Below are 19,009 nucleotides of genomic sequence, written 5' to 3' on the forward strand. Positions count from 1 at the left end.
GCTCTTTCTTGTATTTTATTTTGAGACAGGTCTCATTAAGTTGCTCAGGCTGAACTCGAACTTGTAATCCTCTTGCCCCAGCCTCTGAAAGTGCTGTATTACAGGCATGCGACACCATGCCCAGCTATTCATTTGACTTTTACAACAACCATGTGAAGTAAATAATATTAATTTCATCAGTCTAGATGTGGTGGCACACACCTGTAGTCCCAGCACTCGGGAGGCTGAGGCAGGAAGATCAATACAAATTCAAAGCCAGCCTGGGCTACATAGGTGAGTTCAAGGCCAGCATGGACTGCATATCGAAACCCTGTCACAAAAAAAACCCATTACTATCTTTGTTATACAGGTGAAGGTAAGGAAGCACACAAGTTAAAAGTCTTACCTAGGGTCACATGAGTTTTAGGGGCTGGAGCTGGGATTTAAACCCATGCAATCCACTCCAGAGGTTAGACCCTAACTACTAGAATATGTCTCCTCTGATATCATCGAGTCTGGCTACCTAGGATTTCATCTTTGTGTTGGGAAGTGTGATGTTTGCAGGTGAAAACATCATAAACACTACAGCACTGATATGCTATGGAGAACTCCTGTTACCATGGGCTTTTTTCCCTCCAAAAGAGCACCAGCACAGGGTCTGCATGGAGATGAGTAGGGTGAAAGTAGTCACAAGGTGCTGTGAGGATAGGGGGTACAGAGTGATAGCTGGGTGAGCCCAGCTTAGAGAAACATCAAAAGACAGGTGGGTTAGCCAGGTGTCGTGGCACACCCCTGTCATCCTAGTACTCTGGGAGGCTGAGACAGGAGGATCACAAGTTTGAACTCAGCTTGGGCAACTTAGTGAATTAATGAGACCTTGTCTCAAAATAAAAATAACAAAGGTCTGAGGATAAAAAAGAATAGCTCAGTGCAAAGGCTCTGGGTTCAGGACCACATGGGCGCGTGTGCACACACACACACACACACACACACACACGCACACATACAAAGGAAGGCAAGGAAGGAAGGAAAAAGACAAGCACAGTCATCTAGACTTGGTGCAGCTCTGAGGCAGCGTGGGTTTCTGTGGAAGAAGCAGAGCCGGAGTTTAGGGGCCCCTCCTGCCGAGGAGTGACAGCAGGGAGGTGGAGCTGTGTCAGCCGCGAGGTGGGCACATAACGCGGTGCCGGTGAGGGAGGCTGCAGTATTGAGAGAGAGGCACTGACTGAGGGGCTGGAACAACGCAGCGGGATGCAGTGATTTCCAGAAGCCGTGAACGGTCCAGGGAGATGGAAATGGGGTGTGTCGTGAGAAGAAACCCCATTCACTGAAGGGCTGTGCGGGCCTTTTTCTCTCCTGATAGTGAACGTGGACTCTCATGACTTTAGTGAAGGTGCGCTGGGTCATAGGTAATAACGGGGCATCCAAATCAAAATGAGTTCCTAGCGATTCAAAACATGCAGCCAGCAGGTCCTAGTGGCACATGCCCGTCATCCCAGCACTAGGGAGGCTGAGGCAAGAGGATTGAGGCGAGCCTGAACTACATAGCAAGACCCTATGTCAAAACTAAAAACAAAACATGTGAACATGCGGCTGGAATCTCGGTAGGAACGTTAGCCATGGCAATATTAATGTGAGGGCCGTAGCGCAAAGATAAGAGTTAGGTCCTCTGTTAATTCACGAGTAGCCTCAACTGAGAAAGGATACCGTTTTTTTCTTGTCTCATCGCCCTGAAGACAGGTGTGCTGAGTATTCATTTTAGAGCCTGTTATATGCCGCAGATAAGGCATAAAGACGTTATTTTGATCAGCTGTCCTCACCTATCTCATGACACTTTTCGAGAGTGACACTGGGATCTCAGGGTCACGGCTGCGGCTTCCTGTAGGTCACTGCTTTTGCACCTCTGGGAAGTTTTGACAGATTTCTTAGAGGTCTGGTGTTATTTCTGCGCTGAACTGTCTGCTATTATTAGACACTGTTAAGTATCTGGGCGCTTTTTCAGTGCCTCGCTGATAAGTGAACACGCTCTTGGCATTGCTGGCCAGGAGCATACTCGAGTCCCTGTTAAGGGTCCTAGGAAAATGTTTTCCTCTTGGGGCCTCTGGTGCCGTGACACCCCGCTGCTTAGGATTTTTGGGGGAAGGAAACCAGTGCCGGCATTTGGTGGTCACCCGCAGGGCTCCTGAGCCTCCCTGGACATTTTTCTATGGCATAGCAGAAATGGTATCATCAGCATATTTTGGAGGAAAGGAGAATATTCCAGATCTTTTCCAAATATTATCAGTCTGAGGCTGCAAACTTGGCTTGGAGAATTTGAGCCATAAACAATAACCCTTCTGCCAGGTGTGCAAGGGTACGCCTGTAATCCCAGCACTTGGGAGGCTGAGGCGGGAGGATCGCTATGTAGTTCAGGCTGGCCTATAAGTCATCGCAATCCTGCTTCAGCCTCCTGAGTACTGAGATTACAGGCATGTGCTTGGCACTTTAATGCTTTTGACTGATGCTATGTTTAATAATAAGTTGCACTGAATGGTGACCATAGATGTAAATATTTTCAGTTACTAGACAAAACGGAGGGATATTTTTAAAAATGATATCTTCTGTTGAAAGTATTTAGATTATCACCCTGCTTCATTTCCGTGTCTTTAAAAAGTACTTTTTCCACCTAAAAACTGGAGCATTCTTCTCAGAATACACAAGTAATATATTTGAGATCTCAAAAAGCTCAGATCAACATAGGATATTTTGAAAAAGAAATCTGTAACCAGAGTGACCGATACACATTTAAATTCCAGGGAAATTCTGAGCTTATAAATTAAGTTTATAAAAAACAAAACACTATGAAAAATGTAGCATATCAGTAAAATAATTATGTGCAATAACTTATGGGAAAGGAGTGTGCATACAGTATAGATTTTGTCTTTGTTATTCATTGGAGCTATTTAATAAAAAGAGAAACATGTCGGCTTGGCTCTCATGCATGTTAGGTACGGACTCTAGCCCTGAGCTGCATCTCCAGTTCTGCATTTTTCTTAACACCTGTTGTAGTCAAGGTTTGCCATTGATGAGTTAATACAGGATGCATAACGTATAGGATCATTTTATATTATTCACCCAAAAAGTCAGATGCAGAGGAAGGAGTGCAAGAGAGCTGTCCATGTGCTAGAGACCCAGAGAATCCAGCTGAGGGCATAGATTTCACAGCAATGTCCACATGAGTCCACCTGGAGGCCTAGAGCCCAGGACGATGTCGCATGCAAGTCTGTATCAAGATCTGCACTGGGAAGGCTCAAAGGTCAGTGGTGGAAACTAGAAAGTCTGCACCAGCAAGATGAAGGATCTGTTCCAGCAGGCTGAGGGATCTGCACTGGAGCCAGGAAGTGATGCTCAAGGTAAGGACCAGAGCTCCCTCGCAGAGAACCACAGCCATCCTAAGCCACAGCAAGGACCTAAGCTCTTCTGATGATGAGAACAGCTGGGTTCATATCAGGAAAACCAGTGTCACAGTCTTCTCCAGAAGCATCAGCAGCACACCTCCTCCCCTCCAGTTCTCCTTTTATGCTGCTGGCAACAGTCCTCAGCGGGCCCTCCACACCCAGCACCACACTGCCTCAATTGAGCTGGGTGTTCCAAGTGGCCCATTACTTAACCCACCACAATACCACCGTGGACAAATTACTATATATATAGGCCACTGTGGTCTGCACAGGGAATTTTAGGTGTAGAGCTTGTGCCCCTAAAGGGAAGATGGGCCATTTGAGAAGGATCTAAGAATACCTGGAAGACAACTAACAATTCATAGTGCATGGAGGGGGTTCCATGTAAATCCAGCGGATACTGGCTGTCAGAGTTCAGCCCCTGGGCTTATTAAAGAGGACCAGAGTACCTGGAGAAGTCCTTTACAAGTGGCATTCCTACTCTTCGTGAAGATATGTTCTTAGAGTCAGAGCAGTTAGGAGGAAGGGCTTCCTTGCAGTGACTGCTGTGGTTCCTGACTCTCCCACGCATCCTGACCCTGCGATTTCAGGGCATGGTCAGTAACGGTCGGACTGGAGCAAGTTTTCCTAAAAAGTGAGATTTAGAGGTAGGGATGAAAGACATGGCCTGAATTCCAGGCCAGGGAGTCATCCCGTGTCCTGCAGGCTGTGGTCACCCAGGAGAGGCCTTGGAGCCAGAAGCCGCTGGTGCATGCATATCTTCGTGGCAGAGTGGAGAGAAGAAGGCACAGGGTCTCCCAGTACATGCCTGCAGGAGTTCCCCATGTTAAACCACATGCAACTAGCAGCAGTGGGATGAGGGAGAAAGAGATGGACTTGAGGGACATTCCCAAGACAGTGTTCACCTGACCCAGAGCCTGCCTGGATTTGGGAATATTGTTGGAAGGAGCAATAATCACTTCATCAGGAAAATCAGCAGAGCCATCTGTTGCAATAGATTAATCCCCATATGCCAGCAGTCTGCAGTTCTGAGCAGAAAAGCCAAGAGGACTTTGGAGAGGGAATTTTGTCTTCTGTGGTTGTGATCTGTCCCAAGTACCCTGATTAATTATGAGGGGAAGACAGTATGGACAATCACGTTGGCTGGAGGCGAGGCGGTGCTGAAGGAACCATTCTTTCCAAGGGACATGGCCTCCCCATCACACCATGAGCCACGGTACGCACTTTGTCTACCTCCCGTCCCACCACCTAGCTGCAAAACGAGAGGCTACGGCCAGCGACGGCCTCTGATGAGATGTATGGAACGGGTGACAGCAATTACCGTGTGTGACCTGATATAAACACCTCTTTGTCAGCACGTATCTCTGGGTGGTTTCTTTGAGCAGTGCTATGAGCTAGACAGGAACAATTTTTCAATGAAACATAAAGAAAAGAAAATTCTTTAAATGGGATAATAAATTGGACTTTTGCCCGTTTGGGTAGGGTAGGTCAAGGGTAGTACTTTGAGTACGTTAGCCTAGAATGAGTAACCAAGACGTGTACGTAAACATCACTTATGGGCCACTTACATTAGGTTTCTGCTGCAGATACACATCCAGCACTGCTCCCAGGGTCTTATCCATATTCATGGCTGATATAAAAGCAAGATGGGGTGGGACTCTTCATCGGAAAACACCTTGTGTCTTGACATCTGGTGTGCGAACATGATGTCGATATTGATGTTACCTCAAGGAGCAGCAGACTTCGGGTTGGGGGAGGCAGACATGTTAGAGACCAACCTTTTTCTACATCTTTAAACTTCTGCTCCATCTTGAATGATTTTCTTAAAATGAGAATATATACATAGAAGAGACGTTCCAGTTGGTCATGGTAGATACAAGTCAAAGATCAGGGCGTGGCCATGTCTTACCTCTCAGGTATATACATTCTTCTAAATACTTCTTTTTTCCCCTCTGGGTTAAATGAAATACAAATCACACATTTTCACACATAAGCAATTAAGTACTTTTTTTCACAGTGTGCACATGGAATATGAGAGGAGAAGGGAGGATCAGTTAAATAGTGACCCCGATATTCATATTCATTGTTAAGAATCGGCTTTATTGGTTCTTTTTATTGGCTTGTTAGTCCTTTCCTGCTACATCCTTCTCCAGACTCTGAGAAAATGAGCATTCGAATGAATGAGTAAATAAATGGGGTTCTCCAAGGACAGCACAGCATTTAAACTAGCAGATTGGCCCTGTGTGTGGAGGGAGACTGATCGAGAATATATTCGATAATAACAATAGTGTGCAATTAGAGCTTAGCCTGTGCTCTGCGTGTTTCATGTGTATTATGTCACCTCATGCTCAAAACAGCACTCTGGATTATTTCTTTTTAACCCATTTTATGGTTGAGAAATTTGGGGATAGAGGTATTAAATCATTTGTTCAGAATCACACAACAGATGACTTTCAGAGCTAGAAATCAAGCCCTCGGAGCGGGTTCTGAATGCAGACTCTGAGAAACTCCACTTCACTCCTTGCTGGGAGCAGTGGAGCACCGTGAAGTGACAGGAACCAGCCTCTCCACATGACCTGAGACGGGGCTTCCACTACTGAAGGGCGTTCTTTTTACTTTTGAGTTGTTGGAAGAAAATAGATGAAGACAATGTGGACTTGGGTTCCGGAATGTTTCTAATTCACATTGAGCGAGCATTTCAATCTGAAAACACCCTGAGGTATTTTGGCAGCCAAGTATTTGCAGGGAAGACTGAGTGTACAGGCCTCTGGATACTCGGTGTGCTCTGTGGATTCTTCAGTTCTCAAGGTGTTTCCCAGGCGTCTGTCAACTCTTCAGCTAAACGGAGCAGTCTGGATTGTGAACAGTGGAGTCAGGTTTTAATATTAACCTCAAAAATATGACTGGAAAAGTGAATACTGTGATACAGAGGAAGGATCTGTGATACACAGCAAAAAAATTTTTGTGGCCGTGTGTTGAGGTCCCTTGTATTTTGGAATAGTGCGAACCTTGCAGCTTGGTGTTAACCGTCGTTTCTCAGAAGAAAGTTACCCTAAGTGTCACGCTCCCGTAGCTGCCATATACATTTTGCAGACGCCTCCTTACTTCACGGCTTGGACCTTATGTGTTGTTCATTGCAGTGGGAAGGCGGGAACATGGAACGAAAAGGGTTTTCTGGTGAACTTTCATCCGCAATGGAAATAAAGGCGGCCTCAAGTGGTTTTGATCGCGTTTTCTTTCTGGAAACTTGCCATTTTGCTTCACATTTAATATCTTTATGAATTTCTGATTATATGAATCCCCCCCACATACCCACATGCAGACATATGTACACCTCCCACTAGGAAGTCTACCACTTTGATTTCATGTTAGATTTTTGGAAGCGGGGAAAGTAGCTAAAGACTCATGCAGTAGGCACAACTGTTTTGTTTGAGGTGGGAGTTCACAGATCTGAATGCCAAATTAATTTCCCACTCCTGAGCTGCCAATCCCGAGAGAGCCCATAGGGTTCCATGGGTGTGTTTCCCAGTAAATCGCACATCCCTAGAAAACCAAAGTGACCATGTCAACAGCATGGCTCTTCTCAGGAAGCTGGGTTGTTGATTCTGGGCAGCCTGTCTTTCCTGAGTGTCTTCATAGCGCTCTCTGAGAAATTCTAGCAACCAACTGCTCACTCAAGCCTGCTGAATGTACCGTGATCAACTTAAATCGAAATTCCGCCAATGCATGTAGGCATGTGCTCTACCTTGTGTGGGTGCACATTTAGAGAATCGTGACTTCGAACGTTATTTCCTTAAGCATTCTAAAATGCTGTGAAGAGTCAGTCAGTATAATCAACATGGAAATCCTGAAGGACTAGAACTTGCATAAATGCTGTAGAAGTTTGAAAATGAAAGTGAGCCTCCTGGTGTGTGCATACTTCCTACAGGCTTCAGAACAGTTAGATGCCTATGGCTAGTTTATGCATCTGTAGAATTAGGTGCATACATACGTAAATTTTTAGCTGAGCAAAATGGGATATTGTACCTACCAAATAAGGCCAGGATCAGATCAGTTTCTGGAGAGCCTGCCTGGTGTATTCTGTTCTTTATCCATCGATTGAACCCATGCTTCCTGGGCAGAGGTTGTACAATGCTGTAGCTCTTCCACAAAAGCAGAATAAATGAATCAGTGCAATTCACCCCACTACTGGGAAACCAAGCAAGTCCATCAGGGCTGATCCATAATGTGCCTGTTCTTTTGAGGGCAAGTTTAATTTTACTCTCAAATTCAATGTGATTTTGCTATTACCACGGAAGTCTTGTTAAAATATGTAAATAGGGCATTTGCTAAACTGTCTTTATTTAGTGTTCTTTTAAGTGATCATAAAATTTTAATGACTATTATTACTGATACTCTAATAAGTACTTCAATGAATTTTTTTGATGGTTAAATATAATTTGTATGTGACTCTAGAATCTCAATATGGGGATTTTAATATTGAAGTATTACCGTGAAATATTCATGTCATCAGCCTCCATATTGCTATACCATAGAATAAATGCATGTTGATTTGAACTTAAATCTTTCTGACAGTCAATGGGTTTGGGTGTCACAAAATCTTGTAATACATTAGCCATTCAGCTGAGGGAAAGTGGCTTGCATTTTGAGAGTATTTCTAAGTTGATGTTAAAAGCCATTTTTATTTCTAGCCAAACCGGCCCTTGCTTTGCAGCCTAACTTTGGACGTAAAGGTGGGTTACTTGAATAGAGAAATAGCATTCATCTTCCAGGGGCAGAGCATCTGGGCGGGGAGGAGGCCGAGCTTTCCTGTTATCAAAATGCCTTTGTTGGACTTAAGGACCATAGTCCAAGACCCTTGCTGAATCTTCACGTGGTTTGCATTCTTTTGAACTCTGCTTTCTGATACTCAGAGATGCCCCACCCCAATTATCTTTTTAAAGGAAGACCAGCGGTTAGTGGAAACGTTTCCTTTTCCATGCCAGTGAATAGCATCAGGCTTAGCACCAAACAGAGCAACTTGTGACACTGCAGTGATGCAGACTGTGGGCTGGGGGACAGGTTTCTCGCAGTGTGACTGGCTGGGCTTTGTGTTACACATCATGAGGTGTTGTTTATACTTTACAAATGGTGACACATGCTTGTCACCTCCAGCCACCCTTCTTGTAGTGGCACACTCAGGGGGCCTTGTGAGGTTAGTGTCAGCCACGTTTGCTGTTACGTCCTGCCTCTCGCCGGTGGGATGGGAATAGGGGAGCTTGGGATGGCTGCTACCGGGCCAAGCTGCAAGTTCCCGAAATTCTTAGGGTAAGGGAAGTGAAGACAGAGTAGACATCCGATCCTAAACCCGGTATGTGGCAAAGAAACAGGTCTGCTGAGTTTTGTGTTATGAAAATGTCATCTGGCAGACACAGCAGGGCAGTTTCATTTGGAAAGATCTTTACCTAGACTGAGAGTCTTAGATTCCATTACAAGAAGAAAAAGAAGAAAAAAACCCAAGGTGACAGGAGAGTCCTGCGGGGAAGAGCTGTCTCTGCCTGTCTCGGGGAATCTTGGGGGAACATTTATTCTCATCCTGAGGCACAGGGAAGATTTTAAAGTTAATAATATTTCTGCCACCACACTCACCCTCTTCCCTCCCCTTGTGCTGATAGGCAGAGGTTGAACACCCGCCCTTCATGCCCAGTGTCTCCTGGAGAGTCCAAGGCAGGAAGTGCTTTCAGAGTTCAGAGGGAGAAGGAGGAGGAGAGGGAGGGGCAGGGACCAGCCAAGCAGGGAAGGCCTTGGCCTATCCACAGGCCACAGACTGAACAAAAAGCCACAGAGTGATCTGTCACTGAAGGCCAGGTGACAAGCCTTTCTCATCACAGTGGGCGCTGAGCAGCACATTCCAGAACATTTGCATTGATAAGAATTTAGAGAAATAGATGAAAGGGGAGGCCATTGGTCTTTCTAACATTTCTTTTTGTTGTTTCTTTTTTGGTTGGGACAGGGGCTCCCTATGCTATGTAATTCAGGCTGGCTTTGAACTCACTGTGTAGCCCAGACTGGCCTTGAACTCACAGTGATCCTCTTGCTTCAGCCTTCAGAGTGCTGGGATTACACTACCACACCAGCCACCAGGCCCAGCTGACATCTGGTGCTTTTTGACTTGGGAAGGATTGCTGTGAAGAGAATTTAGTTACACCTTCACGTTCATAGTCAGGGCACCAAGTCCCCCTAGTAGTTCCCAGCTGAAGGTCCTTCTGTCACCTGCCACTGGCACCCTACTTTCCACAGGGAGGGCTTCCGCGATGCCAGCCCTCCTCCTCCGTGCAGGTCACAGTGGCTCGCTGTGTTTGTGGCTGTCCCCTCTGGCATTCACTTTGATGTGTTGCTGACAAAGCAGGGCTGCTGGGCACAGGCCCTGGAACCATCTTTGAGGCCAAGGTGAAGACCTCACCTTTACTAGGCAGGGTCTGCAGGTCCTTTCATGAATGGGTACCAATAATGACGGCCAGGACGAACGTCCAAGACAATGAGAGGCTGTGGTAGTCAGGGTAGATCGGTATCACTCACCACCCGTGTGTCACACACTGACCCCTAGCCTGCTGAGTACTCTGAGGAGCCAGGAGCTGGGCTCTGCCCCACATGGAGTAGGACAGTGACTTCAAAATGTGTGTAGAGAAAGCCCGAGGTGAAGGACGGGAACCAGGTGTGGGAGGGCTCCGGGCACACGCTCTTACTGGGATCCCAGAAGGAGCTACAAAGCAGGAAACATCTGATCCCCGAGAACCTTAACATAGGGCGCTCTGCCTTTGAAAAAAGAGGACTCAAAGAGCCCAGACAGACTTTTATTCTTCATAAACGAAGTTATTTCGGAGCGCTTTCCCCAAAGGCTGCTGCGGAGCTGCTGAAGGTTTGTGGTCAACAGAAGTCTTTGGCAAAGCTCTTTAGTGACTTTGAAGTTGGAAGTCAATACCTGTCCTGAAATGTGACAGGCTTGTCACCCCACAAGGTCTGGGTGGAGGCAGGGAACCCAGCTCCCTGTCCATCCGGTAGTTAAAAATGTCAGGCTCTATTCTCCACTGGTCTCTAGAATTCTGTTTTCTTCTTGTAGATGTAGAACACCTATAATCATGCAGCAGATTATACAATTAAAATACACAGAGATGCTGCATCATGCATTCCTCAATTATTTCTCAGAGTCAGTGGTATTTTTTGTTATGTTTTTGTTTCTGTGTTTTTAAAAGCTGGCAATGATGTCAACATCAGTAAGTTAAGATGCTCTGCTCCCTGGGCTGTTTATGCTCCGGTGCCTTATTAAATGCACCAGCTAAACAGAAAATGCGGTATAAATATGTTTCATGAGTCATTTCAGGATTCAGTGAAGAGACATTACAATTCGCTCCTGAGTCCATTTTTAGAACCAACTCTTTCAAGACTTCTCCGCAGGACTGCGTCCCCCTGTGCTAGAACTGACAAGACTGTATGCATTACTTTATTTTGATACTGACATTTAAACAATAAAATAAAGCCATTTAAAACAAATAGTAGTGCTTTAAGTGTCTGGGCTGTCAAGATATCAAATTATATAACTTGGAAAAAATCAGAATTCATTGTTAATGGTATGCACTTAACACAAAGGGTCGCGGGAGTACTCAGCGGATATATATTCAGCTACCATGGTGGAGCTAACAGGCTGTGTTCCTTTGGACGGAATTGACTGTGTTCACTTAAATGGACTTGACTCTACTGCAATCACTGTATTCAAATGTCAGAAAAAAAGAGAGAGAGAGAGAGAAAGAGGATGTCACAGAGGGTCACAAATTATGTTGGATTTTGACAGATTGTAGCCTTGCTTTACAAGAGCAGTAACATCTCATTTGTCACCGTTTGATCTGTAAGTGTGTGGATGGGAGCGAAGGGCCCTCCATCCCCGCCACAATTTAATCGCTCTGTGGCCGCTGGTGGCGGTGGGAGCCACCTGCCCGCGCACCGCACTGCTGATCTGTTTTAATTTAATCGTCTGTCAGCTGGATGAAAGCATAAATCGTCTCTTTGATCTGCAAATGGTGTGTTTTTGTAAAACAGGGCGTGGGCTGCAGGGAGAAGGGGTGAGAGTCTAGCACAGGGTGGACGGCAGGGCCCTAGGAAGACACCCACAGCTGCAAACCCAGGAGAGACTCAGTCCTGAAACTTGAGGCCAGGCGGCAGAAGTGGCAGCAGGAAACTTGTTTGTGCTGGAAGCTTAGCCGGAAGATAAAAGCTTTGAGCATCACGAGGTAGCACTTTCAGAAAATCCCAGCCCGCCTTCCTGTTTACGTCCCCTGTCTCCCAGGTACCTGTGCGACCTCTGACTGTAACAAAAGATGACAAGCTTTCCACATTGTCCCTGGAAGTTGTCACTGGTGCAGCCCAATGTCTTCCAGGGAGGGCGGAATAGTCGAATGGGCGGTTGTTAAAATCGGAACCCGTAGAGGCGCACACTTTTAAAGGCAATAAATGAGGCAGGAATTGAACACAAGCGATCGTTCCACCACTGAAGTTCCTGTGAGCTTCTATTCCGTCCCATAGAAAAATGCCACAAGGTATTTTCCACATCCTCTTGTTTTTCATTTCCCAGAATCACAAACAAAGTGTTTTGGTAAATAAAAAGGGAAAATGTCATTGTGCCTACACCAAAAATAAATTGAGTCGTGAAGAATTGTCAAAAATAAAGTCCGTGTTTTGCGGTGTCTCAAATAATGGCCTCTTACTACAGGAATTGAGCCGGTAGGGCGCGATTTCATCACAATTAGTGGCAACACTGTCACCTTTATAAGTTGCTGCCACCTACTATGACTTTGTTTTATGAATTCTATAAACAGAAAATTAGGGGCATGTTATCAATTTTTTATGTAAAAATTTTCCCATCTATTTTTTAACTCAATGGCCAAAAGATTTCTAAGGAAGAATCCATTTCAGGAAAAATCCCCACCAGAAGGCCAGAAATTTCCAAAAAACTTCCCAGCCCATGGGGACTCATTCTACAAAGCAAAGAAAAACTTCCCCTGAAATTCCTTTAAGATACCATGGAAAGCAGAAACAATTCACAGTTCAACTTGAAAACCTAAAAATGTCTTCTGTGGTAATGAGTCTAATAAAATTACCAGCAGAGGAGGCCCCTGAAGACCAGTTGAGTCATCCTGCTCATTCCGGCCCATGTATTTAGTTGGCTTTTGCCTTCCATAACTCCCATGAATGGTTTTTCTGAGCAGTATTTGCATAGGAAACATAAAGGTGTCTCCCCACTTCCATTTATTAAGTTATTCCACCGTGCTGCTCTAGGCTCAGAGGTAAACATCACTGCACTTCAGGTTAAATAAGTCCCACGAAGCAGTTTTGGAAGAACTTGAGCTTTTGGAGTGGGATTTTGAGGAGCGGAAGGTAAATCAAGGTTATGATGCTAATGTGATGGCGGGTGAAGTGAGGGAGCAAGGGAATGCAGATCGCCCTCCCCCTGTGGGGCAGGCTGTGTGTTGGGGGCCAGGACAGACCCCAAAGAAGGGGGAAGGGACACAGGGAGAGCTCCATGCCAGAGATTGAGGGAGGGAGGAGCTGTCCAGAGTGCTGTAGGGACATCTGTCCCAGAAGTGCGGAAGGGTGACCAAACACCGTCTTCATGCATGTGCCCTGTGCTGTCACCCAACCTTTCCTTCCCTCCCTTTCCTTTCCCTCCCCTCCCTTTCCCTCCCCTTCCCTCCCTTCCCCTTCCCTTCCTCTTTCTTTCTTCCTTTTTCTCTCTTTCTCTCTCTTTCTTTCCTTCCTTCTCTCTCTCCTTCCTTCCTTCCTTCTCTCCCTCCCCCTGCTTCTCTCCCTTTCTTCCTTCTCCCTCCCAGAGTAAACGGAAGTGTCTGCACAGCCATTGTCAGTCACACCCGGAGCTCTGCCTTCTCTTCAGTGCCTGAGGTTGGGACTCTGCCCAGGGAGGAGGGCAGAGCCCTCTCTCTTCTGCCCCTTTGCCACTGCTCTGGGCAGGTGGCTTTCCTTGTGTGCCAACCACAGAAATGATCCCCACAGCTCTACCAGTCCTCAATATCCTCGGCTGCTTTTGTCCCTGATGCCTTCATCTTTGCCCGGGGAGCCTCAACCCACCTAGAAAATATCCCCTTAGCTTGGCAAACCCTTGAACTTGCTGCTTGCTCTTCCTTCCAGTGGGGTTTCCTCCCTACCTTCAGGAGAGCACAAATATGTGTGCGTGAGAGCTGAAAAGTCCCCCGTGGACCCGAGGCCACGAGGCCCTGCAGGCAATGCATTCCTTTCTCCTCTCTCGCTGCCCGCAAGCCTACACACAGCAGTGCGGGGCACTCTGGGCCGCAGGCCCTGTTTGCTTAAGACCTGAGGCTGAGCCGCTCTCACCACAGCCAAGTAAGTCCAGTGGGAAAATTGCTTCTCTCTTCCTTAAATGCCTGCATGCCCATGAGCTGCATCAACTTAACTTGCTACAGAGAAGGAAGAATTAGGCCAGGGTACACCTGGTTGCTGGGGATATTATAAGCCGTTATTTTTCTAAACTCAATGTTATCTTGCCAACAACAGGAATTCTGGTTGGGAAATAGTAGCATCTTTAGGATCACTTTGGAACCCAGAATAAAAGAAAATATTCACACTGAAGTTCTTACAGTTATCTAGACTTCACTCTAAGGGCACTTTAGGTTATTAAAGATTACAAGTCAATTTTAATAACTTTCATTTCTACTGCTAACTGTGTGACCTCTAAACTGAAGGTGCACCTGATATCCTACACTCTGCTCTGTACCAAATGCTCCACAGGGAAATGAATGAGGGCCGGGCCCTCCTGTGACAGTGAACTTCACATTTGTGGAGACAGATCACTCTTGAGAGGTGATAAATGCCAGGGGAAGGTACAGTAAGCCATCATATATTAAATATGGTAAAGTACTTTTAAATAATACTGAAGTGGGCCAAACGCACGGTGACAGCCACCACCAAATAGAATTGTAGGCCCAGATTTTCCTTGACAGAATTAACTCCTAGTAGAGAGTTTGACCACAATTGCCAGCATACACGTGTATGTCAGCAAACGCGTCAGTAAGAACGTTGTGTTGCATGGCCCTCTTCTGTCTTTATCACAGCAGATTACTTTAAGGAAAAAGAGGCTAATTGCCTCTAAAGTAGATTTAAGCTAAGATTACTTAGTGAATCACAAAGTGTTCCATTTTATCAAATCTGATTTGAATAGTTAGAGGTTGTGTTGTGCATTTACTCATAAAACAGTTATTGCGGCAACTGCAGATATGCAGTTATGTTTTGTTACTTCTGGAAGGAAGTAGGAAGGCAGAACCAGGAATTGTGCTCAGAGGGCCCAGGGCACCACTGGGACAGTGACAAGGTGGCCTCTGTATGCAAACAGGGCTGTGGCCCAGCCAAAGACCCGAGAGACATGAGCCAAATCACCTCGGGGATCCATGCAGAATCAGTGATCGTGAGAGTGCCGTGGCTCTGTGTGACAGATTAACGATCAGTTAAGGCCTTCCCTGAATTTTGATAGACGTGTTCTGAAAGTAGCTTTCATGGGAGATGCCGAGTATGGAAAGAAGGTGGAAGACAATTCAAAACAAACAACTAGAGAGACACTCACACCCAGCAGCGCAGAGCACATGCGTGCCATTTATTGGCGGGTCATTCACAAGACACGACCCCTCCTCTTTCCCCTCCCTGGATTATTCTGAATATTCTAATGTTGGAGGTGTTTTCTGAACTACCGAAACGGGTGAAGCTGTTTTTCTAACAAGATGCAGTGTGATTGCTTCTTTGGGTTTTAATAATATGCTTGCTGATTTCTGCCTATTTGAAATGAGCTCAGATCCCTGAGAACTGCCCGAGCTGGGGACTGCGTAACTGCACCCCTGGAGGCAGGCCTGGGTTAAGCCCCTCAGCAGTAGAGCCTGAAATAGCACACGGGCTTGGGAGCTCAGGGCTGGGAGCGGCGACGCCCACACAGTCCAGCACGGGCCGCACTGCGTTGTCCACCCCTGCTGTTTCCGTGACTTGGATACCAGGGGCTCTGGGGAGGATTAGGTTATGAGTTGGTGAATCTGTGATTCTCTAAGAAGGTCTTAGGATGTCTAAAAATATCTTCGTCTTCTCTCTTGACACTTAGAGGAAAGGTATTTTGCAATTGCCTCAGAAAAGAGACCAAGATGAATTTATGATCTGAATGCCCATGTTAAATATTTGCCCTAAAAGCCATGAGACCAGGGCGACTGTGCATATATGAAACACATTTTTTCCAGGCGAACATTTTCAGAAGAAGGGAGGATAATATTTAAGTTGATGAAAGATGCAAACATGGCTTTATTGGGTTTCTGAATTCAAATTAAAAGAATAAATATTTCATCAGTGATGCTAATTAAAGATTGGTCAAAGATTTGTCTGTGTCTCATAGAGCAAATACCAATCAGAACTGATTAAGAGAAGTAACATTTATTGGACTGCTGGGCCACAGAAAGAAAGATGGCACTGCTCTTCCTGTTCCTGAGTAGCGGCTGTTTGATTATAAACTTGATGTTCAGAAGACATCAGCACTTCTTGACATTCCGTCACTCTATTCCTTCCAAAATAACGTTTGGATCGAGATGGCGTAGGGCTAATGCTTGAAGGTGTTTGACTATATATGCTGGGTTTTAGTGGCTTTGTGTACTTCTACTGTTTCCCAAACATTCATTTGTTGCTATCCTTGTTTTTAAAGAAAGTACTTAAAGTCAATTGCAAGGACCTACCATCCGATCATGATGGTCGTATGTTTCTTTGTAATTTTAAGTGTTTATATCTCTCATGAGATGCAGAGTTCTGCTAAAACAGCTGCCTCCCCAGTGAAAACAGTCCCTGAGGCACCAACACAAATGCGATGGTAAGGTCACGGGCGCAGGGCACAGGCTGGCTCCCCACCCTGCAGGACCCTGCAGGGTCGGTCTGGGCCCCGGCTTCAAAAAAAACAAACAAACCAGGCATACATCCGGGTCCTGCCAGGACGGATCCCTCCTCTTTCACTGCACAGGATTCTACGTGTGTGATTTGCCATTCAGTCCCCACCGTCTTTACTACTTGCTTGGCCTCTCCTCTCCTCCCCCTCCCCCTCCCACTCCCATCCCTTCACCTCCCCTCCCCTCTCCTTTCCTTTATTTTCCTTTCCAGTTCAGCTGGTGTCAGAGTAGCCTTGCTTGTCTCCATAATAAATGTAAACATCGTGGTCAAGCCTGGACGGACGCCAGCCCTGGTGGCCAGCTCGTTTGACCGCTGACTCTGTGCACTTTTCTCCGGGTTGTGGTCCATCTTTAGCTCCGTCCCAGCGCCTGCCTGTGATTTCAGCAGCGGCCAGCATACTCTTCGCTGCGTGCTAGGTGGGGACCTTCTTTGTACCTTGCCAAGGACAACAGCACCGTGATACATTCAGTCACTGCTGTATTACAAGCGAGTTCTCTGTGGATGCCCCTCTCAGAGGCGCCCTGGAAGACCTGCAGGTACATCTGTGGGTTTATCTGAGGATAAACTACCTTCCTCTGTTAAGCAGAGGAAAGGTCCCAGTGCTGGGGCGTCGTCCCCTCCGCCTGCCGCAGACAGGGTGGGGTATGCCGCAGAGACACATGTCCACTTGGAGCCAGCCTTGCTACCACCGGCGCAACACAGTGAAGAGTTAAAGGAATTCTCCCCCTGACCTATGCAGGCGGCTCCCACCCCGTCTTTTGTATGTACGTGTTACATACCAGGTACATTAACATTCACATTTAAATTTCAAATGAGTTAAATACACCCTTGCTTTCAAATAAGTGACTGATTTTTGTTCCTCTCATTGTATATTAATATTAATATTATGGAATCTCCCGTAGCCTCGCGCTCCTTGCTGACGCTCTCATAATTGGGTTGAGGGCAGAGTACGGAGGGTCATCTTGTGTAGCTTATCTCCGCAAGAGAAAGAGTGGCCAATCGTAAGGGGAAGCGGCCATAAAATGGTAACAAAAAAATTGAAAAGGAGATTTAATCTCTGGCCAATTTGAAACATATCCCAGCGAATCCATAGAGAAAAAGATAAAGTGTGACTATGAGTAAGTTAACTAAACGCATTACCCCTGCAAGGGAAGATGGGGTTAGTCTATTGTACATGTTTAATTTCCTATTAGTCTCTGGCGTTTACTACCTCGGCTGAGTTGGGGCATCTGTAAATTCAGTTAAATACAGTGCATTGTCTAAACATATCAGGGCTCCAATCAGTCACCCCGGGCGCTGATAAGCAGCCTCTTGTATTATTGAATCTACAATGGGAGGGCTCTGCAGCCTCCGAGATAAGGGCTAGGTTTTCACTTTTAAGTGCGGCGTGGGTCCAGGAAGGAACCTGGCCCCTGGCCCTGCGGTTATTTCTCCGGCTGCTTTGCTTTATGTGAGGGATACGATTTTGGTTTTCGGATGTATGACATCTTCCTTTAGTTTTACCGAAAACTCTGAATCCAAGAGGAAGCTATAGCAGGGCAGCTGAATGTTGCAGGCAAACAAAATCAGCCTTCCTGTTATTTTGAAGATAGCGACAGCTTCTTTCAAAGATTCTTTAATTTTCTTTTTTAATTTAAGCTCTCTTTATTGATTTTTGCATTCCTTCCAGGCTGGGCACATTGGGATGAGACCCAGTCTTTATAGTTTCCTTTCCTACTTTTTCTCTCTCCTAGTTCCACTGAAATTTGTATTAAGAATCCCTTTACTGACTGATCCTCAGAAAGCAGATCGTTTCAGCTCTCATGAACTTGAGAGCAGGTCTGTACATCACTAGCAAATGTCTTTCCAAGCTCCACGTACAGTTTTTCTTTTTCTGTTGTTACTACTCTATTTAATCTCACATACTTCTATTACACTGGTTATTTTACTACTGGTAACTGTAAGTAGATGCATATTGGTATTTTTTAGTGTAATTGCTATTTTATATTTAAAATACTGCTTTTTGTCTGGGAGATGTTAGCTATTCTCACTCCTGTGTAACATTTGCATATCGTTTCCTAAAACGTTTATTTATTCAGATCCTGGTTAATATGTCGCAGGAAGGTCATCATGGTACCTATTTCACACTTTGCTTCTTAATAGAATGATTGATAATTTTTGCAAACGATTCCATATGTCTAGTACTCTCATGTCTGTGGAAGCACGGATCACATTGCCTTCATTGGATTTTATGAGTTTATATTTCCTCTTTCCCAAACAGATGCTTTACTACAGCTGCTATTTGTTTAGTAAATTGGTTCACACGCCATAGTTCTGTTTTCACATAACAGAGTGGATCTGACCAACAACATTAGTGAGAAAAAGAGAAAATAGAAAAGGAAAATGGCTTCACGAAGTTACTGCTTCAGAGCTCTGTTTCATGACGTCTTCCTCCCCCTTCCCTCCCCTCAATTCCCCTCCCTTCCCCTCACTTCCGTTCCCCTCCCTTCCCTTCCTTTCCCTTCCCTCCCCTCCTTTCCCTCCCCCCTTCTTTCCCTTCCTCCCCTCCCTTTCCTTTCCTTTCCTTTCCTTTCCTTTCCTTTCCTTTCCTTTCCTTTCCTTTTTCCTTTCCTTTCCTTTCCTTT

General features: G+C 45.7%; 1 protein-coding gene across 9 annotated transcripts in view; it reads left to right on the plus strand.

The window, feature by feature from the left end:
- Positions 1–19,009, plus strand: part of Esrrg (estrogen-related receptor gamma) — a 524,413-nt gene that overhangs the window by 410,956 nt on the left and 94,448 nt on the right. The window lies entirely within an intron of this gene.

The sequence above is a fragment of the Chinchilla lanigera genome, unplaced genomic scaffold (genome assembly GCF_000276665.1).
Source record: "Chinchilla lanigera isolate Chin_1 unplaced genomic scaffold, ChiLan1.0 scaffold00005, whole genome shotgun sequence".
In the NCBI taxonomy this organism is placed as follows: Eukaryota; Metazoa; Chordata; class Mammalia; order Rodentia; family Chinchillidae; genus Chinchilla; species Chinchilla lanigera.